General features: G+C 46.2%; 1 protein-coding gene and 1 long non-coding RNA gene across 27 annotated transcripts in view; one reads left to right on the forward strand and one right to left on the reverse strand.

The window, feature by feature from the left end:
- Positions 1-5578: 5578 nt before the first annotated feature.
- On the reverse strand, positions 5579-7981 carry LOC138849032 (uncharacterized). Its single transcript, XR_011387364.2, has 2 exons — positions 7829-7981; positions 5579-5898 (listed from the first exon to the last, which is right to left on the reverse strand). It is a non-coding gene; the product is annotated as an uncharacterized LOC138849032 (long non-coding RNA).
- Positions 7982-8277: 296 nt separating this feature from the next.
- Positions 8278-17693, forward strand: part of PHF21A (PHD finger protein 21A) — a 221043-nt gene continuing 211627 nt past the window's right edge. For 4 of the 26 annotated variants that reach the window (XM_070071174.2, XM_070071251.2, XM_070071243.2 and 1 more), the window contains exon 1: positions 8278-8808. The gene's annotated coding sequence lies outside the window, so the exon portion shown is untranslated. Of the gene's footprint in view, positions 8809-9028; positions 9206-9899; positions 10047-10673; positions 11098-11680; positions 11898-17693 lie in introns of those variants that run through there. The other 22 variants (XM_070071202.2, XM_089327361.1, XM_070071250.2 and 19 more) reach the window with 13 other exon arrangements.

Consider the following 17693-nt stretch of genomic DNA (forward strand, 5'->3'; position numbering starts at 1 on the left):
CCAGGGAGTGCAGTGGAGGATGGCCCAGGTGCTTGGGCCCTGCACCCCATGGGAGACCAGGAAAAGCACCTGGCTCCTGGCTCCTGCCATCGGATCAGCGCGGTGCGCCGGCCGCGGCAGCCATTGGAGGGTGAACCAACGGCAAAGGAAGACCTTTCTCTCTGTCTCTCTCTCTCACTATCCACTCTGCCTGTCAAAAAATAAAAAATAAAAAAAAAAAAGAAAGAAAGAAAAGAGGTAATAACAAGAACATGGTATATACCGGTGCAATGTGATATAACTTACCAAAGCACCAAGATACTAATATTTATCAAGCACATATTATTTCATATTAATTTCATATTACCTCATTTAACCTCCAAAACAATTTTCTACAAAGTCATATGATTCTTCTTACATTTTGCCAATTAAAAACCTCTGCTTTTAATAGTGTACCGTTTGGGGCCAGCACTATGGCATAGTGGATAAAGTCGCCACCTACAGTGCCGGCATCCCGTATGGGCGCCAGTTCGGAGTCCTGGCTGCCTCACTTCCAACCTAGCTCCCTGCTGATGCACCTGGGAAAGCAGGGGAAGCTGGCCCAAGTGCTTGTGCCCTTGCACCCACGGGGGAGATCTGGAAGAAGCTTCTGGCTCCTGGCTTCAGCCTGGCAGACTATTGCAGCCATCTGGGGAGTGAGCCAGTGAATGGAAGATCTCTGTCTGTCTCTCTCTCTGTCTCTCCATCTCTGTCTCTCCATCTCTCTCTCTCTCTCTCTAACTCTATATTTCAAATAAATAAATAATGGGATCTCTCTCTGTCTCTCTCTCTCTCTCCATCTCTGTCTCTCCATCTCTCTCTCTCTCTCTCTAACTTTATATTTCAAATAAATAAATAAATTTTTTTAAAAAATAGTGTACCGTTTTCCCAAGTTCACCCCAGGACAGTGTGATTCCATGGTGCCCCTCGTTCCTATGGGATAAGCTCTGCTTACTTCTCATCAACAGCTCACACACACCCCCACCCCGCTCCGAGAAGCCAGTCCATGCAGTGCTGTGGTTTTCCCCATGGTGGACAAGGAAATCGGCCCAGAGAGATAAAGTGATTTGTTGGACATCTGTAGGACTCAGCCTCAGCCTCAGGTTCTCAGACTCCAAAGCGGGTAACGCCTTTCACTAGATAACGCCGTTGCTCAGGCCCGCCATATAATTTATTTATGTTGATAATAGATAAACTAAAGGTGGAAATAACAAGATGATAAAATTCTCTCAACATCCCCGGTCTTGGAAGATCTCCCTGTGGATACTTAGAGCAGTCAGCAGCTGGAAGGCAGACGTTGCTACAGCTCCACGTGTCCACTTCAGTGTTTCATCCCGGCTCACCCAAGGCCCCCTGATCTCCACCAGTCACTCTTGGAAATGAAACCAGGATGTGCTACTCGGGTAGCTTCACATGCACCCGGGTGTGCCCGTGGCTCGAACCATGGTGTCTGCTCTCATCCAGTAGCTCTCAACTTTGTACCTCCCTAATCTCACACCCCCACGCTCCCCCCACAAACACACATATCTGGCGCTGTCTGGAGCTATTTGCAGCTGTTACAACTACCAGGGAGCTGCTGCTCCTGGCATCCAGAGGGTGGGGGCCACTGATGCTGTCAAACATTCTGCACTGCTGCCCCACAAGACGATGGTCTGGACCAAGATGTCAGCGGTGCCGAGGTTGAGGAGACCCGGTCTAGTTAATTCTATTAAACACACAGAGACCCGAAATTGCTTTGGATTAAATTGACCTTGGAGATTATGGCAAAGTAATGAAATTGAAGGTATTCTCCAGAGAGTAGACTGCTTATCCACCAATATTTATTTATTTACAAGTAATACCTGACCCATTTCCAATTATGGCTTTGGCTTCTCATTAACGCACACACAAGATAATTAAAGTGAGGACTTTCAGAAAGATCAGAAATCATTGAGACAGAAGGACCAAGAACCTACATTCAACTTCTGCTAGTCACTGGGGATTTTCTGTCATAATTCTTTAAAAATTGCATTGATAGGCCTCTTCTACTTACTTAAGCACTTTGTTGGTACAAGCCAGGTTTTCATTTATTTTTGTCCAAGAAGAATTAGAAAAGAAGACCTGATGAACTCTAAAAGTTACTTCCTTGCAAAAGTGGGGAATTCAAACCCACAGGTTTTCAGACAAGAGTTCAGATCTTCTTTAAGAGAATGGGGGTGAGCAGGGGGCCATGGTTCCGTCTCTACCCGCCACACCAGCATCCCATATTAGAGCAATGGTTCACATCCCCGCTGCTCTGCTTCCAATCCAACTCCCTGCTAATGCGCCTGGGAAAGCATCCCATGGTGACTCAAGTACTTGTCCTCCTGCCACACACGTAGGAGACCCTGATGGAGTTTCTGGCTCCTGACTTTAGTCATTGTGGTCATTTGGGGAGTGCACCAGCAGACGGAAGATGTCTTGCCCCAACTTTCTAATCATGCTGCCTTTCAAATAAATCAATAATTTTTTTTTTAAAAAAAAGAGATAATGAGGTTACTTTTCAGCTTGGACCAGAAAAAAGGATACTGGTTGTGTGAAGGGAAAAGGGAGTAAGTTTGGATGAGAAAGACGTCCATTAGTTCTTTCCAAGGGAGTGTCATTACTTTGAAATGCTGTCACATTCTGCAATATCAGATATAACCATATATAAATACAAACACAAAAATATCTTTTTGGTTTTAAAGATTTATTTATTTATTTGAGAGGCAGAGTTACAAAGAGAGGGAGGGATGGTGAGAGAGGTCTTCTATCCGCTGGCTCACTCCCCAAATGGCCACAGTGACTGGAGCTGGGCTGATCCGAAGCCAGGAGCCAGGAGCTTCTTCTGGATCTCCCACACAGGTGCACTTGGGCCATCTTCTGCTGCTTTCCCAGGCCATTAGCAAGGAACTGGTTCAGAAATGGAGCAGCTGGGACATGAACTGGTAACCATATGGGATGCCAGTGCTGCAGGCAAAGGTTTAGTCTTCTATGCCACAGTGCTGGCCCCACAAAAATAGCAACTTTTTTAAAAAAAGATTTATTTATTTGAAATCAGAGTTAGAGAGAGACAGACAGAGATCTTCCATCCACTGGTTCACTCTCCAAATGGCTGCAATGGCCGTAGCTGGGTCAGGCCAAGTCGGAGACAAGAGTTTCTTCTGGGTCTCCCACGTAGATGTGTGCCCAAAGACTTAGGTCGTCCTCTGCTGCTTTCCCAGGCACATTAGCAGGGAGCTGGACCAGAAGTGGAGCAGCCAATACTTGAACCAGCATCCATATGGGATTCTGGCCCTGCAGACAGCGGCTTAACCCACTGTGCCATAGTGAGTTACAAATATCTTAAATCCATGGATATGGGTGTGTGCTACGTGTGTACAGAACTGTAAAATAAGATTTAGAAGAAACTTCTTTATTCGTTCTCTATTATTATATACAAAGCCTTTGTGTGATTTGTAATATATAATTCATCGCTTCTATTTTGTCTGTATTTAGTTTGTGCGTTAGATTGATACTCCTTACAGGGAGTTAGCTATTTCATAGTTTTCAGTAACATTTTATGTTGTTCAATATAATTTCAGTGAATGAAATATTTTCTATCAAATGAAAGTTATTTAGATCCTTGCCCCCATCTTATACTAAAAAAATTATAAATGTAACAAGTAAATGTTAAGAGCTGAAACCATAAAAATGCAACAGGAAGATCGTGTGTATGTGTGTGTGTGTGTGTGTTTTAATCTTGAAGTTCGAATAACCTATTGAGGCATGAACAGAGGCAGGAGTATATAAGAAAACACCATAGATTTGACTCCTGTTGTAAAAACTAAAAACTGCATAGCTGACATTTAGTAACACTCAACACGTGAATTTTACTTTTGCTGAACAGGGTTTTGATGGCAGTTAAATGGCTTGGGGAGTGAATAGGTGACCGGTGAGCATGTCTTTGAGCACATTTTTGTTCTTAAGATTCGGAGCGACGGGGTGGGTTGGGGAGGAGATAGCTTCCATACACTGGTTCACTCCTCAAATGACCACAACAGCTGAGACTGGGCCAGGCTGAGGCTAGGAGCCTGGAACTCCAACCAGGTCTCCCATAGAATGGCAGGGACTCAGGCACTTGGGCCATCTTCTGCTGCTTTCTCAGGTGCATTAGCAGGGAGTGAACTGGGAAGTGGAGCAGCCAGGACTTCAACCACCTTAACCTGCTGCACCAGCTATTGTACACAATTATTATTGTTTCCCTCACATTTTTTTTAAAAAAGGTAATGTAGATGAATGAATTTGACATTTTGAGATCTGATTTTTATTAAAGATTTATTTATTTATTATTATTATGTAGAGTTACAGACACTGAGAGGGAGAGACAGAGAGAAAGGTCCTCCCTCCGCGGGTTCACTCCTTAAATTGCCGCAACAGCAGGAGCTATGCTGATCTGAAGCCAGGAGCTTCCTCCGGTTCTCCCATGCAGGTGCAGGTACCCAAGCACTGGGGCCATCCTCTACTGCCTTCCCAGGCTGCAGCAGAGAGCTGGACTGGAAGCGGAGCAGCCGGGACTAGAACTGGCGCCCACATGGGATGCCGGCACCACTGGCAGAGGATTAACCAACTGCACCACAGCGCTGGCCCCAGCTTCCCTCACATTTAAAATTTGCATGATTTGCCTCAAAGGAGTTTTGATGGTGATCTTTGAATTTTCAGTTTATTTTTGGGATTTTCACAAACTTTTCTACTTGTTACCCACTTTTTCCCTTTAGCACTCATGCCATTTAGCCCTTGACAAGAGCATTTTATGTATGAGAAACTCAATGATTTGTCTACAGCCACACAGCCAGTGTGTGCCTACCAAGTGCCTGTCTCAGGCCTACAGAGTTACTCAGAACTTACCCTCCAAAATTTCCCACAAAACCAACCCCACAGCCTCCAATCAACTGGAGACTCCCCGAAATGCACTTGGCACGTGTAACACTATCAAGGCCTTGGGACATCACCCGTCCTCCTTCTTCAGAGCCAACTCAGAGGCTGACTTCGAGGGCACCAGGATGATGTGTGATACAGCCCCAGGAGCCAGGCACGGTACTACAGTACTACGCACCTCACGTGAATGACCCCATTGGGTCTTCTCAACAACCTGACCCTGTGCATATTAATAGGGGCATTTACAACTTAGGGACCCGAGGGCTTGAGTAACTTGCCCAAAGTGCCCTAGCTGAAAAGGAGCAACACTTCTGGGGATCAGAATCCAGAGTGAGGAGGAATATGTAAATAGAAAGCTGGCCTACCCAGGGGTCACTATTTAGAGGATTCTTTCTCATAAGGCTTGGTAGTTACAGGAGTGTTAGACAATTAGTCGGTTAAAACATTTCATTGAAGTGTAAATATCTGGACTCTGCCTTTGCCTCATATTGATTTTTAATTGTTCTACAAACATCTTAATAACCACACAACCTCTGGTACAAGTTCAGTGGCTCCTTTCGGGCGTGGACTGGTAAATGACAGCCGCTGGGCCCATTCCTGCCCATGGCCTTTTTTTTTTTTTTTTTTTGAGGCCCACAGCAAAAAATGTTTTCAACATTTTTTAATGGTTAAAAAATAATCAAAAGAAGAGTATTTAATGACACATGAAAAGTACATGAAATCCCTGTGTGAAGGCCCACAAATACAGATTTTTATTAGAACACGGCCAGGCTCATCTGTCTCCGCGTTGTGATATGGAGGCTTCCTTCCAAACAGCAGAGAACGGAGAAGTGGTGACGGAGGCTGAGTCTAAGCAACGTTCTCCATTCGCGCTCGGCTCCCTCAGAAAGTGTGCCGACCTGATCGCTACCATTCGCAGGTTCAGGCACAGTCTGAACTGCTGGAGTTGTTTTTCCCGATGAAATTCTGAAAACAAAACAAAACAAATGGACTCCTCTCTCCAGAAGGAACTCTGAAGCCATCTTCCCTGGAGTCAATGTTGACATTTTTCAGAGGAAGAAAATTTTCATCAGCCTGGGATGATGCGAAATGACACCAGTGGGTCCCGGGGCCCGAGAGGAGCCGCCCACCCTGACGGGCTCCCCTCTCTGGCCGACCTCAGTCCTCTCCAGGTGGTGCAGCTGGGGCTCCCGGACCCAAACCACACTCCCTTCTTCACCCAGCCTGTCTGAGGGGTGTAGTTCCACGCCATCATGAGTTCACCCAGGCTTCTTGGGTCTTTTATAGGGATTTTCATTTTCACTCTCAAACTCTTAACACACTTTCTCTGTTGTGATTTTTTTTTTTAAACATAAAGCTCAGAGGACTAACTGGCCTACACATGTAAAATAAAGTCCCTACTTCATTTTTGAAGAAATTGGGATTTTTTTTTTTAATGGCTTTTTCTTGGGAAGCTGAACTTAATTTTGCAGGTCACGTAAGTAAGAAAATACCTTCATATCCGATGATCTCAAAGCACCTCTGCTGAAAACAACATGCTAAAGGGTGGCTCTTGATTTTTAAAAACGCTATTTCTTGGGGGAGATACTATTTAATGGAAAAGCTGTGACTAGAAGAAAATAAAAAAGTCCGCAGCTATTTCTGGTTCTGCCAATGACTCACTTTGACTTTGGGCAAATCATCTCCCCACTGTTGCTCTTTATCTGCGAAAACTGGACTTCATGCCTATGGGAGTTGCATGGCTAATCAATGCCTGGAAAATGCGTAGTGGCAGAGGCTACAAAAGTGCTGAGCCTTAAAAACAAAACCACCCCCACCCCCCATTTGTATTCAGCCGGGGTCGGGGTTTATTGTTATTTAACATTCGAAGGCCAACACTGTTAAGTCCGGCGTGCTGCACAGAACAGATAATATCACTGTCCAGTAGGGATTTTTTTTTTTTTAAATCTAGAATTTTGACTTTTCTTTCCCCCTTACCGTGATCGGGGGTTATGTTAGAACCCAGTGATGTCCTCCTACAAAAACGTCAAGCTTTAAGTTGAAAACTATCGATTTGAAAATCTAAATAAACACCCCCCCCCAGGCCCTCGCCCCCCGCCCGCCAAGAAGCCTCTCAAAACAAGAATTCTTCTGGTGTGTGTGTGTGTGTGTGTGTGTGTGTGTGTGTTTTCCCTTCCTGCAGTTCTCCATGTTACAGTCCTTGGAGGTAGAATAGGCATAAAATACTTTCACTAATAAAATATGACAACCCGCCGGATTATACGTGGCCGATTCGCAGCGACTGCCCTGCTACACAAAGCAGAAAAGTAAATGCCATCATCCCCCTCAGAACAAAAGAACTTAGGAATAAAACAACATGGAGAGGGGGGAGCAGGCGGCAATAAATAAAGGTGAGCGGGCCCCCGGCCCCGGCCCTCCCCGGCCGCGAGCGCGGCGCAGGGGGAGTTATTTGGGCAGGGGGCGGGGTGGCGAGGGCAGGCAGCGGCGAGCGGCGGCCGGGGCGGCGCGGCGCCTTCGCCTCGCGGGCGCATCTTCCTCCTGTTGCCTGGACCTCGCGCCCCCATTGCGGCGCGTCCCCCGCGGCCCCTGCAAGTGCGGTGGCACCGGAGGGAGTTGGGGCCGCTCCGGAGCCCCCTCTGCGGCGCCCGCCGGCGGGAGGGGGAGTTGGGCCCGGGCCGCGGAGTTGGGGGGCGGGGGTCCGCAGCGGGCTCCGGCCTCGCCTCGGCGGCCCGGGAGCCGAGCTGCAGCGCGGCGCGGGCCCAGGGTGGCGGCGGCGGCCCCGGAGTTTGGCGGCCGCCGCCGCCGCCGCTCCGAGCTCGGCCCCATCACGGCCGCCGCCGCTGCACTGGAGTTTGGCTGCCGCTGCCCTACTTCACTCTAGTTTAGTTTCACTCACTTTACATCCGGGTTTTTTCCCTAGGCAATGGGGGCCGCAGCACACCCCGTTCCTTAGGCAAAGTGAAATAAATTCGCCGCACCGACACGTCAAGTAGTCCGCCCGCCCGAGCGCCGCCGCGGGCCCCCGCCGCCGCCGCCCCGCCGCCCCCCACCCCGGGGGGGGGGCCCGCGCGTCCCGCGAGCCGCGGGCGGCGGCGCGGGGGGCCCGGGCCGGCCGCCGTACAACTCCGCCCGGCGGCCCCCTCCCTCCCCGCCGAGCCCCTCTCCCCCCCCACCCCCGCCCGCCCGCCCCGCGTCCCCGCTTCCCCAGCCCCAGTCCCTCTCGCCCGGCTCTCGGGAGCGGCGGGGGCGCGCACGGCGGCGGCGGCGGCGGGCCGGCGGGGCCGCGCGGCGGGCTCCCGCGCGGGCGAGTGTGTCTGGGCCTGGGCGGAGGGATCCCCGGGCTGAGGCGGCGGAGGTGCTGCGGCCCGGGGCCGGGTGGTGAATGGGCTGGTGGTGCTCGCTGCTGCTGCTGAGAGGAGGAGGAGGAGGATGAAGAGTTGGGCTTGTTTGTCTCCCACAGTTTCTCGCCTGCTGCTCTGATCCCCCCCCTCCTATTCCGGCCTGGGCCCTGTGTGTGTCTCTCCTGGAGGAGGAGGAGGATCCAGTTCCTCCCCCCACCCCCCTCCTCCCCACCCCCCCTTGCCTGGGGAAGAGGAGGAAAGAAACAGCCCAGAGAGAGAGAGAGAGAGTGAGAGAGAGAGGAGAGAGAGAGAGGAGAGGAGGAGGAGGAGGGAGAGGGAACAACCTACCATCTTAACACACTAATATCTAAAAAGTGCTAGAGGCCCAGAGCAGCAGCAGAAGCAGCAGCAGCAGCTCCAGCTTCTTCCCTCCCTCCCCATGAAGAAGAGTTCCCTCCTCCTCCTCCTCCTGCTTCTCCTGCTCAGAGTTCCTGCCTCCAGCTGCCAGGGGGGACAGCCAGCCAGCAGCAGGAGGGTGCAGTATCCCAGCTTTTCCATTCTCTTCGCCTCACTCTCCTCTCTCTTTTTTTCTGGAGTAGCTCTGTCTCCCCTCCCCCTTCCCCCTCGCCTCTCTCCCTCTGTCTTGTCTCTGGTGTTTGTCTCTGGGAGGAACAGGGGCTGCCTGCTCGGAGTTTGTTGTGGGGGGAGGTAGGGGGAGGGGAGGGGTGTGTGGGAGGGAGGAGGGAAGGGGGGGCGTTCTCGTCAGGACCCCTCAGTCAACTTGAGATTTGAGCCGTAACTTCCCCTTCGGGGCGCCCCCCTGCGTGCCCTTCCGATGCCTCCCCCCCTGAAAAAAAGACAATGGGAAAACCGTGTCTCCCCCCCCTCCTTCCTCTCCCCTGCCCTCCACCCCTCCCCAGGATAAATTGGAAGTAAGTTTATGAGCAGCCTTGCGAGCCTGGGCGCTGAGTGCAGGGCCGGAGCGGGTGACAGAGGCGGCGCGCCGCGGGTGGAGGGGAGGGGGCGGCACATTGTCCCGGCGGGGGGCCGGGCCGGGGGGCCGCGGGCGGGGGCGGGGGGCTCGGCGCCTCGGCCGCCCCCTCCGGCTCTCCCCGGGCCCGGGGATGGGCGCCGGGGCTCCTCCCCCCCCACCCCCCCCACCCCGGGATGCTGTCGGGGGGAAGTTTTTATTATGGTCATTTATTTAATTAAAAAAAAAATTTTTTTTTCTGAGGGGGGGAAAACCATCTTGTTTGGTGACTGAGGGATCTGGTTTAAAAAAAAAAAAAAGCTGCGGCTGCTGACGCTGCCGGGCCGAGTGTGAGTGTGTGTGTGTGTGTGTGTGTGTGAGAGTGAGTGTGTGTTGGTGCATTTGTCTTGGTGGCCCGAGCCGCGTTGGGGAAATTCTGCTTATTCTTCTTCTTCTGCAACTTGTTATTCCGGAGAGTGTGTCTGCACCCCTCACCCCGCGGCCGGCCCTCCCGCGTCGCCCCCGCCGCCGGCGGCCGCGGGGCGCCCCCGGGACCCCGCGCGGGCCGGGGGGCGCCCAGGCCGCTCCGAGAGGGGCCGCGGCCGCCCCTCCCCCGCCCGCGCCCCCGCCGGGGGGAGGGGCGCGCGGAGTGGGACTCTTTCCGTTTGGTCCAGCCCCGGCGTGCACGCAGGTCCCAACACTTCTCGTCATCCTCTCTCTTTGGTCTCTTTATTCTGCCGAGCGGCGCTGTTAGGATTTCTTTTTTTTTTTTTTTTTCCTCCCCCTTGACCACGCTCGCGATGGTGGGTAGCAGCAAGGTGGCCCTGGCAGGGGAGGGGTCGGGACCGAGACTGGGCAGCGGGGGAGAGGGAGCAGCTCTGCTCGCTTTCAACTTTGTCTGCGGCTGGCACCCCCGGAGGAGGCCGCACGCCGGTTGTGGGGTGCAGATGTGCCGAGAGCGGCTCCCAAGTAGTTGAGTTGTGGAGACGAGGGCACGGCTGCTGATGGTGGGCAGGTTTTGTTTTCCTTGGCGGAGCCGGTGTCATCATATTCCGGTCCTGTGTTGAAATATTCTTTGTTTGGGTCTTGAAGTGGAGGCTCTCTCTGCACGTCCACCCTGTGCTGTGGTGAAGATGACGGCTCTGGGGTGGGGTGGGGGTGGGGGCGAGGCGCGGGTCTCCAGGATTTGGGATGTGCAGTGCAGGTCCGGGTGTGTGTGGGCCTCGGCGCTGGCCTTGACAGTGAACTTTGTGGCTGTGCTGCTGCGGGATTCGGAGGTTGGCCCCAGAGCTGGGGGGCGAGGCGTGCATTTTCCTGAACAGTCCTTGTCGGGAATATCGGTGCTGGAGTTGGGGAAGTTAGAGAGGGAAGAACATTTGTGGATTAATAATTGATGGCTGGATATTAGAATCAGATTAATTTGGGCTGATGAAAGTTTTTTTTTTTTTTTTTTTTTTGGTTCTGGTTTTTTGTTTTGTTTTGTTTAAAGCACTTGTGCACTCTAGGAAGAAAGCCTTCTCCTAGGCGCACCTTACAGGTTTTCTTTGGGGTGGGGAGCTGGCGTGTCTCCTTCAAGGGGGTACTCGGCGGCACCCGCAGTGTCGCTGGGGGCCTGGTGAGGGGACTGCAGTCCGGGCTGAGACATGTGAGCACACTTTTCAGTGTTTATGTCATTTGTTTACATGTGGCCTTCACTCACGTTTTGGGCAGTGGAAGTAAATAGGTCAGTTCAGCTTTTGGTTTTTAAAGACTGGCCCTCTCCCCGCCCCTTTTAAAGTTTCACCATTTACATGGTTTGCAGCATTGTAGGAAACTTAACACATTTTTATTGGAAATACTATTATTTTAATTGGGGTAAGTTTCTTCTCTTCTGTCTTCACTGGTATGTGGGATCTCTGTTGTGGGCTTGGTAGGGGTCATTTAAAATGTCTTTAGGATGCATTTTAAAATCTCAGGACATATCTTTTGATGGCAAAAGAGGACAAAAATTTTTTTTTTTTGCTTGAAGTTATCCTCATGTTTGTTGAAAAAAATCCTGTACTTAAAGACTTCTGTAGGTGTACAATTAGCCTTCAATATGGGGCACGGTAGTGCAGGAAATACTCAAAATATAAACATCTGGCTAACGTGGTACGGATAGGCCAGGTGCTCTTCTTCACATGAGACTTTTGATTTTGGTGCATAGTCCTGTTTGCGTTTCGACTGGCATTGCTTGGCTGCTCATAATAAAGGCTTTTGCTTGAGTGCTTTTGAAGGCTTTGAAAGTTAGTTTTTAGGTAATTTTTGCAAGCATAATTTAAGCATGTTGTGCTTTGGATTCAGGCAAGTCTTTGTGGAACTGAAATAGTATTAGATTAAAAAGACACCTACTTTTGCCCAGTTTTATTTTTAAGAGGTATAAATGATGGACGGGGCCCTGTTTCTTTTGGCTTTGAAGGGTCCATCTTTTTTCCTATTCAGTCATCTGGAAGGACCTACCTCAGAAATACTCTTCTTCTGCTTACATGAAGATCTCTAAATGCCATCCAGCAGGAGGTGCTACAGCAAGAGAAAGGAAAATTTTCAAATTTTGAGGGTCTTGCCACTTATTGCAGCTCTCCTTAGCTTCATCTAAGCAACAGGATTAACACCTTAAAGTTCCAGAAAGATTTTGAGTAAGTCCATTTAAAAATTCTATTATTAAATCAATTTGCTATTTGAAATGGAAATCTTTTGGCTAATTTTTTACCTGTTTACAATATTATACAAAGTAGATTTGTTACTGTGGATAGCTTAAGGCTGAGGGCCTCTGTTAGAATTATTCTGAGCGCTGTCAGATCTCTGTTAGACTTATTCTGTTTTAAAGAAGAGTTAATCTTGCATTGATGAGGGGGTTGTTGAACATATTTTTAAAGCATGTTTTATGTGTGCTTGCTGTCCTGGTATGATTTGAGTTTTAAGCTGTGTGATGTTCTCTGTAATTTTACTGCAGATAGGATATAGAGTAGTTGAGGATTTGGAAAGGGGAATATTGTTAAGACTTTTTGTGTTTTTTTTTTCCCCCTTTTGAATCCATGAGCATAATTCTAACATAGATAAGTTCTACGGATGGTTGATGAGCTTAAGTTGGCCTTCTAAGAGATTCTTGTACTGTAAGTAGAGTTGTATGCGTGAGTATAGATCACTGCTGATATGCCCATTATTAACATAGCATTGGACAGTAACTGCACGCAGTACTTGAACAGTTACAAAGCCTTTACAACATACAGTCTTTTGAAACTGCTGGTGTTGGGTAAATTGATTATCACTGGAAGGAATATGCTATTGCAGTTGCTTGTAAAGTTTGATGTCAAAGTTTTAAAAACTTTGAAACAGGTAGGAAATGTGATGAACTTGCTTTGAGGCCTGTTTTGTAGTCATGCTACTGTACTTTTCTCCCAGGAGGATCAAAGGGGATAGTACTAGTGAAAGGACTCCGTAAACTGTCAGGAGCCATGCAGATAAGAAGTTGTTGAGATAGATAACTAATTAATACATGGACAGAAGCTTTTGTCTTAAAATGTTAACTTTCTCCTTATCAGTTGGGAAATTAATGCCTTAAAGGTGCACCCTGGCCACTTTATCAGTTTTTGTTTTTTAAATGCTGCTGTGGTTACTAAAAATCTCTTTGTTACAGTTTGAAGCTTTGTTTAAAAAATGCTGCCTAGGCAGTTTCCCATAATTAAAAAAAAAAAGCCAAAGTTCATTTCTCATTTGAAGATCCTGTGAAATTCATGTCTTGTGCCCTGTTAAAGTTTTTCTCTCTTTCTCCATAGATGTGATAGTGGTTGACTTTAGTGAATATTTCAGTTCCGGTACTCTTTATAGACTCTTATTAACACACAGAGTACCAGATGTCACGGTTAAAGTTTTGGTTGACTCTGCTAACTTTCTGAGATATTCTTACTGACTAAAGCTTCTGTCAAACTTGTTTCCTGATGAAAAAGACTATATCTGTATGCGTTAGCATTAGGTGCATATGCATATTGTTTTTTTTTTTTTTCTATTTTAGAAAGGTTCACAAGGAAATGACTACTCAAATCTAGAGGAGTGTTTTTGTGTAAATCTTTTTATGTAAAAATAACTCAAAAGTTTAAAGCCTTGAGTTGTGGCTTTCTGGATAGGCTCTACTTACAAATTTGGAGTAGAATATTAAAAAAAAAACCAGATAATTGGGAATCCTTGTGTCTATGAGCATCTCAGAAGGTGTATTTTAAATTGTGGGTGCGATTTTTTTTTTTTTTTTTTTATGAAATAGCCCTAAGTAGACAGTAAGTATAGAAAGTTGACTTCTGCGTAGGGTGAGGAAAACATTTTAACTATTTAGAGAAAAATGAAACCTCTCCGAGTGATGCTAACTTTTTATCCCACAGTCAGTGAACATTAAAGCTTTTTGTGAAGAAATCCTGAAGTTAAGATTATATTAATGTGCTTCTGAGTTTTGCATCCTTACTGTTTTATTCTTGAAGGCTTTTGTATTTAATTGCTATTCAAAAGGAGAATGGACCGGATTAAAGTTTCTGGTCTCCAACCTTTGACAGAATTCCTTTATATCCAAATTCAGAACTGATTTCTTGAAACATGTTTGGATTTTCTTATGATTTTGTGCTGGGAAGTATTCATGATTTATGTTGAACCCTCAAGAACTTTTGTACGTGGGCATTTTGTAGGCCCGAGTATTCTTTGGGAGCATAGCAGTGCGTTTTGATCACATTAACTTTATCAGCTGCATATTTTTTGCTGCCTTGAGATTTTTTTTTGAAGAGGTAATCTGTTAGCATTGTATTGAATTTATTGTAGATAATTATTTCGTAGCATACATTTTCTTGTTTATATGATTATGTGTATGTGTGTCCGTATACTCTCGTGGGCTGGCATGTAGTTCTTCTTTGTGTATTAAATATTTGAGTACTTACCTTTTGTGAGAATGTTGAAGTAGACCTTTGAGAATGAACTTTTCTGTGACTTGTCTGTCACTTCAATCTTCAACTGATGGTTGGTGAACTTTTCCCATGTAGACACTGTTTGTGAACTTAGTTATCCTATGAGTTTTTCTAGAACAACTTTCTTATACCAGATTCTTGTGTGATGGTTTGAATACCCCTCCTTCCAATACTCTGCAGGTCCTTCCAGCCCCATAATTTAATTAGTGTTTTTTGAAATAAAGGAAGAATTAGTGAACAGGTCTCTGTTGAAGGAAACTATTCTTTGCTGTATTTTGGAATCAGCTACAGAAATGTTTTCTGCTTTTTTAAAGTAGACAAGAAAGTGAACCAGTGATATGAAGACAGAAAGGGGATGGGACCTAATGGGTTGATGATCTAGGCTTTATTTTGACTGGGTTTTTGGGCCTAGGGGAAAAACATAACTTAAACACAGAAGCCAAAAAGATGGGTTTTGTTTTATTGTTTTGGCTGCATTGAGAATACAAACTGTCAGTACTTGAGGAGAAGGAGCAGCAGAAAGGAATTGATTTTTTTTTCTGCTGCAGATCCAAGTATTGTTAACCATGTGCATCTCTAAAGCGGCATACTTTCAAATCAAGCAGTAGTTGGTGCTTTCATTCAATTAACAAGTAAGCACCCTAAACTGCTTTTTGTTTCTTTTTTTGTTTTAATGTTAAAGAAGTACCCAAAACTTTGGGGGTAATGACAATAATTTCCTGATAAAAGTGGGTGATAGTAACCATGGCAACTGCTATCTCAGGCCTTATGGACAGTGTGTTGTATTGATGGAGCTTCAGGACCTCTAGTAGCCTGTCACTTTTATGGTGAAATGTAGTAGCATGTGTTGCAGGTGATTTTGAGCTGGATTCTGTTAAATTTGTGTGCCAGCTTATCTTTCCTTGTTAGGAATTTCTTGGCCTGTATTCCACAGCATGTTTGTGAAGGTGCAGTTGCCTGAAAATAACCCACCACCTGCGTGAGGCCTGATGCAGATTGCTCTCCGTTCTTTCCCAGCCTCCTCCCAGAGTCTTGCAGAAAGTAGGGGTGTGTGTGTGTGTGTGTGTGTGTGTGAAGGAACTGCATGTATGGGAATTACGGTTCAGACTTACCAGCTTGGGTTTGGACATGGTACTGATAGCTTAAAAAATCTTTTGTATCTTTGGGAGAGGCCAGTGGATGAGAAAAATGGGCCTGCAACTGAAATTTTTTTTCCGAGTGTCTTTTTTTTCCCCTGAAATTTGTGAGTGTGTGTGGTTGTGGGTGTGTAAGGAGGGAATTAGGAGTAGGGAGTGGAGAGCATAAATATGGAGTAAGGGCTTGACAGAGAGGAACTTGAGTATTTTTGGCTTTTGTTTCTTGTGATGGTGTGTGTATGTGTTACTATAAGAATATATTTCCTAGGAGACAGTACTAGAGTATGGGAAATATTTGCTTGTGAGAATTTGCTTCAAGAAAAAATACATCTTGAATAACTGTTACAAGGAAACCTGGTGAAACAAAACGTTTTGTGAGGAAAGGATAGAGAGGTTGAAACCAATCCAGCCAAACTGGAAAAAAAGTTTCAAAAACTGTGTTTCTTCATCCAATCAGATCTTTTTGCTTTGAAAACGTTATTCAATGTAGTTCATCCTGGATAGCTTTTTCCTGATGTGAAAATGTTGCTGTAAATACTAACTGATAGCATTTTTCTAATCTGTGCTAGAGAAACTGTATGTGAGAGCTCAGAACAAGCAGATCTGAATTTGAGGAGACGCTGATAAGAGCTAGTCAAACTGTGCTCTCTAGTCAGACTTTCTTGAAACTTGCTGTTCCAGAGTGAAGTGGTTTACTTACTACAAGTCCCAGGATGCATCGCGGGATTTTTGCTCAACTTCAGATTAGAGCATTGCATGCTGGGACCTGTAGTTGATTTAAACAGCACGGGGAACCCTTCCCTCTTGTCTACTCCATTTTATACACAGCCTCCCAAGCCTCTCCCAACTTTCTGTTAAGTAAAGTTTGGTTAATTACATCATGATTATGAAGCTGCTGAAATGCTAAAGTCAGTCTTCAGAAACGATTTTGTGTTTTTAGGCTACCTTAGTTTCTTGTGTGTTTTTTTTTTTTTTAATCAGTTACTGTAAGACTTACATGTAAAATAACACATGTGTTGTGCATGGTGTAGTGGGTCTCTTTATAAATATAGCATCATTGGTTTCCAGTGAGTGTCAGAAGTTTCTTAGTGCACTGTCCCCTCCTTTTTTAAATGGGGCCACTCATTCATTAGTTAAAGTTGGATGGGAGGCTTTTTGTGCCAGTTCATGGTTTTGTGATTCTTCCATAATACTTCTTAACATCTTGAATATCAGTATCTCTCAACTGGAAGACATATCACTGAAAATATTCTTTCAGTATAAATTTAATACTGATAATATTCTGTAATCTGAAGGGTAGATAAAAAGGTGAGCTTTTGTTAATTGTATTTTTCATTAGATAAATTTAAATTTTACTATTACTTTTGCTTTATCAACAAAGGATTGTTGCAGGGATTGTTAAAATCTGTGACAGCGCTTAGTATAGTGCTTGGCACATAATAGAGGCTTAGTAAGTTGTAGCAGCAGTAGTAGTTATTGTTACATTAAAAAGTAGCTTGCTTCACATTTTTCCCTCTCTGTTTTACATTCTAATTTGTTCTAATGAGACCTTGAGGTTTTTGGCTTATGGTAGCGATGTAGCAGTTCCTTAGAACGTTTTGCTGCACATAGAATACCCTTGTTCCTCCCTGAGTGATAAATGCTCACAGTCACACAACCAGCCAGAGCAGAACCAGGACTCAGCTCTGCCTGTCCAGTACTCATTGCCCCCACAAGCCTTTGATTGACTGGAGAAAGTTCACGAGATAATGAAAATTTCTTTGTTCATAATGTTTATACTCAGAGAGTATCCAAACTAGTTGATTAGTTAAATAAAATCCTGCAGAAATGATCCTGTGTCACAGAGTTCGTAGCCTTGGAAGAACTCTGGTGTTTAGAAGCGTGCACTAGTCTCCCCGCCTTCACAGTGTTACAGGATGGATGTCGTGGAGGCCAGTGAGCAGCCGCAGCAAGAAAATGTCTTTCAGGTCTGGGTTGTACTTAAAATGTTGGGGTCAAGAAAACCTTAAGTGTTGGAATTTATTTTTCTCTTGTAGGACACTGATTTCTTTGAGGCTCTTGAACTTGTAGGATATTTTTATTTGCATGGCTGGCCTCTTTTAGTTATTTGAGGTGAGAAGGGGATGACTAGGAATATTGAAAAATGTAAGCATAATGTGTGTCCCTGTGCTTTCGTTGGTGCACAGAATCAGGGAAGTGTCTTTCTTACCTGCTTGACCAGTAATCTGTTCCAGCTTTTTTCCTAGTGTGGAGTTGTTGGAATATTACTACTGAGGGCTGCCATGTTTATTTAAGAAAACTCTGCCTTTAGTAGTATTTATTTAAGTACTTGTTTACATAACAAACCAATCCA

This window comes from Oryctolagus cuniculus, chromosome 1 (genome assembly GCF_051225735.1).
Source record: "Oryctolagus cuniculus isolate XC-2025 breed Fujian yellow rabbit chromosome 1, ASM5122573v1, whole genome shotgun sequence".
NCBI lineage: Eukaryota > Metazoa > Chordata > Mammalia > Lagomorpha > Leporidae > Oryctolagus > Oryctolagus cuniculus.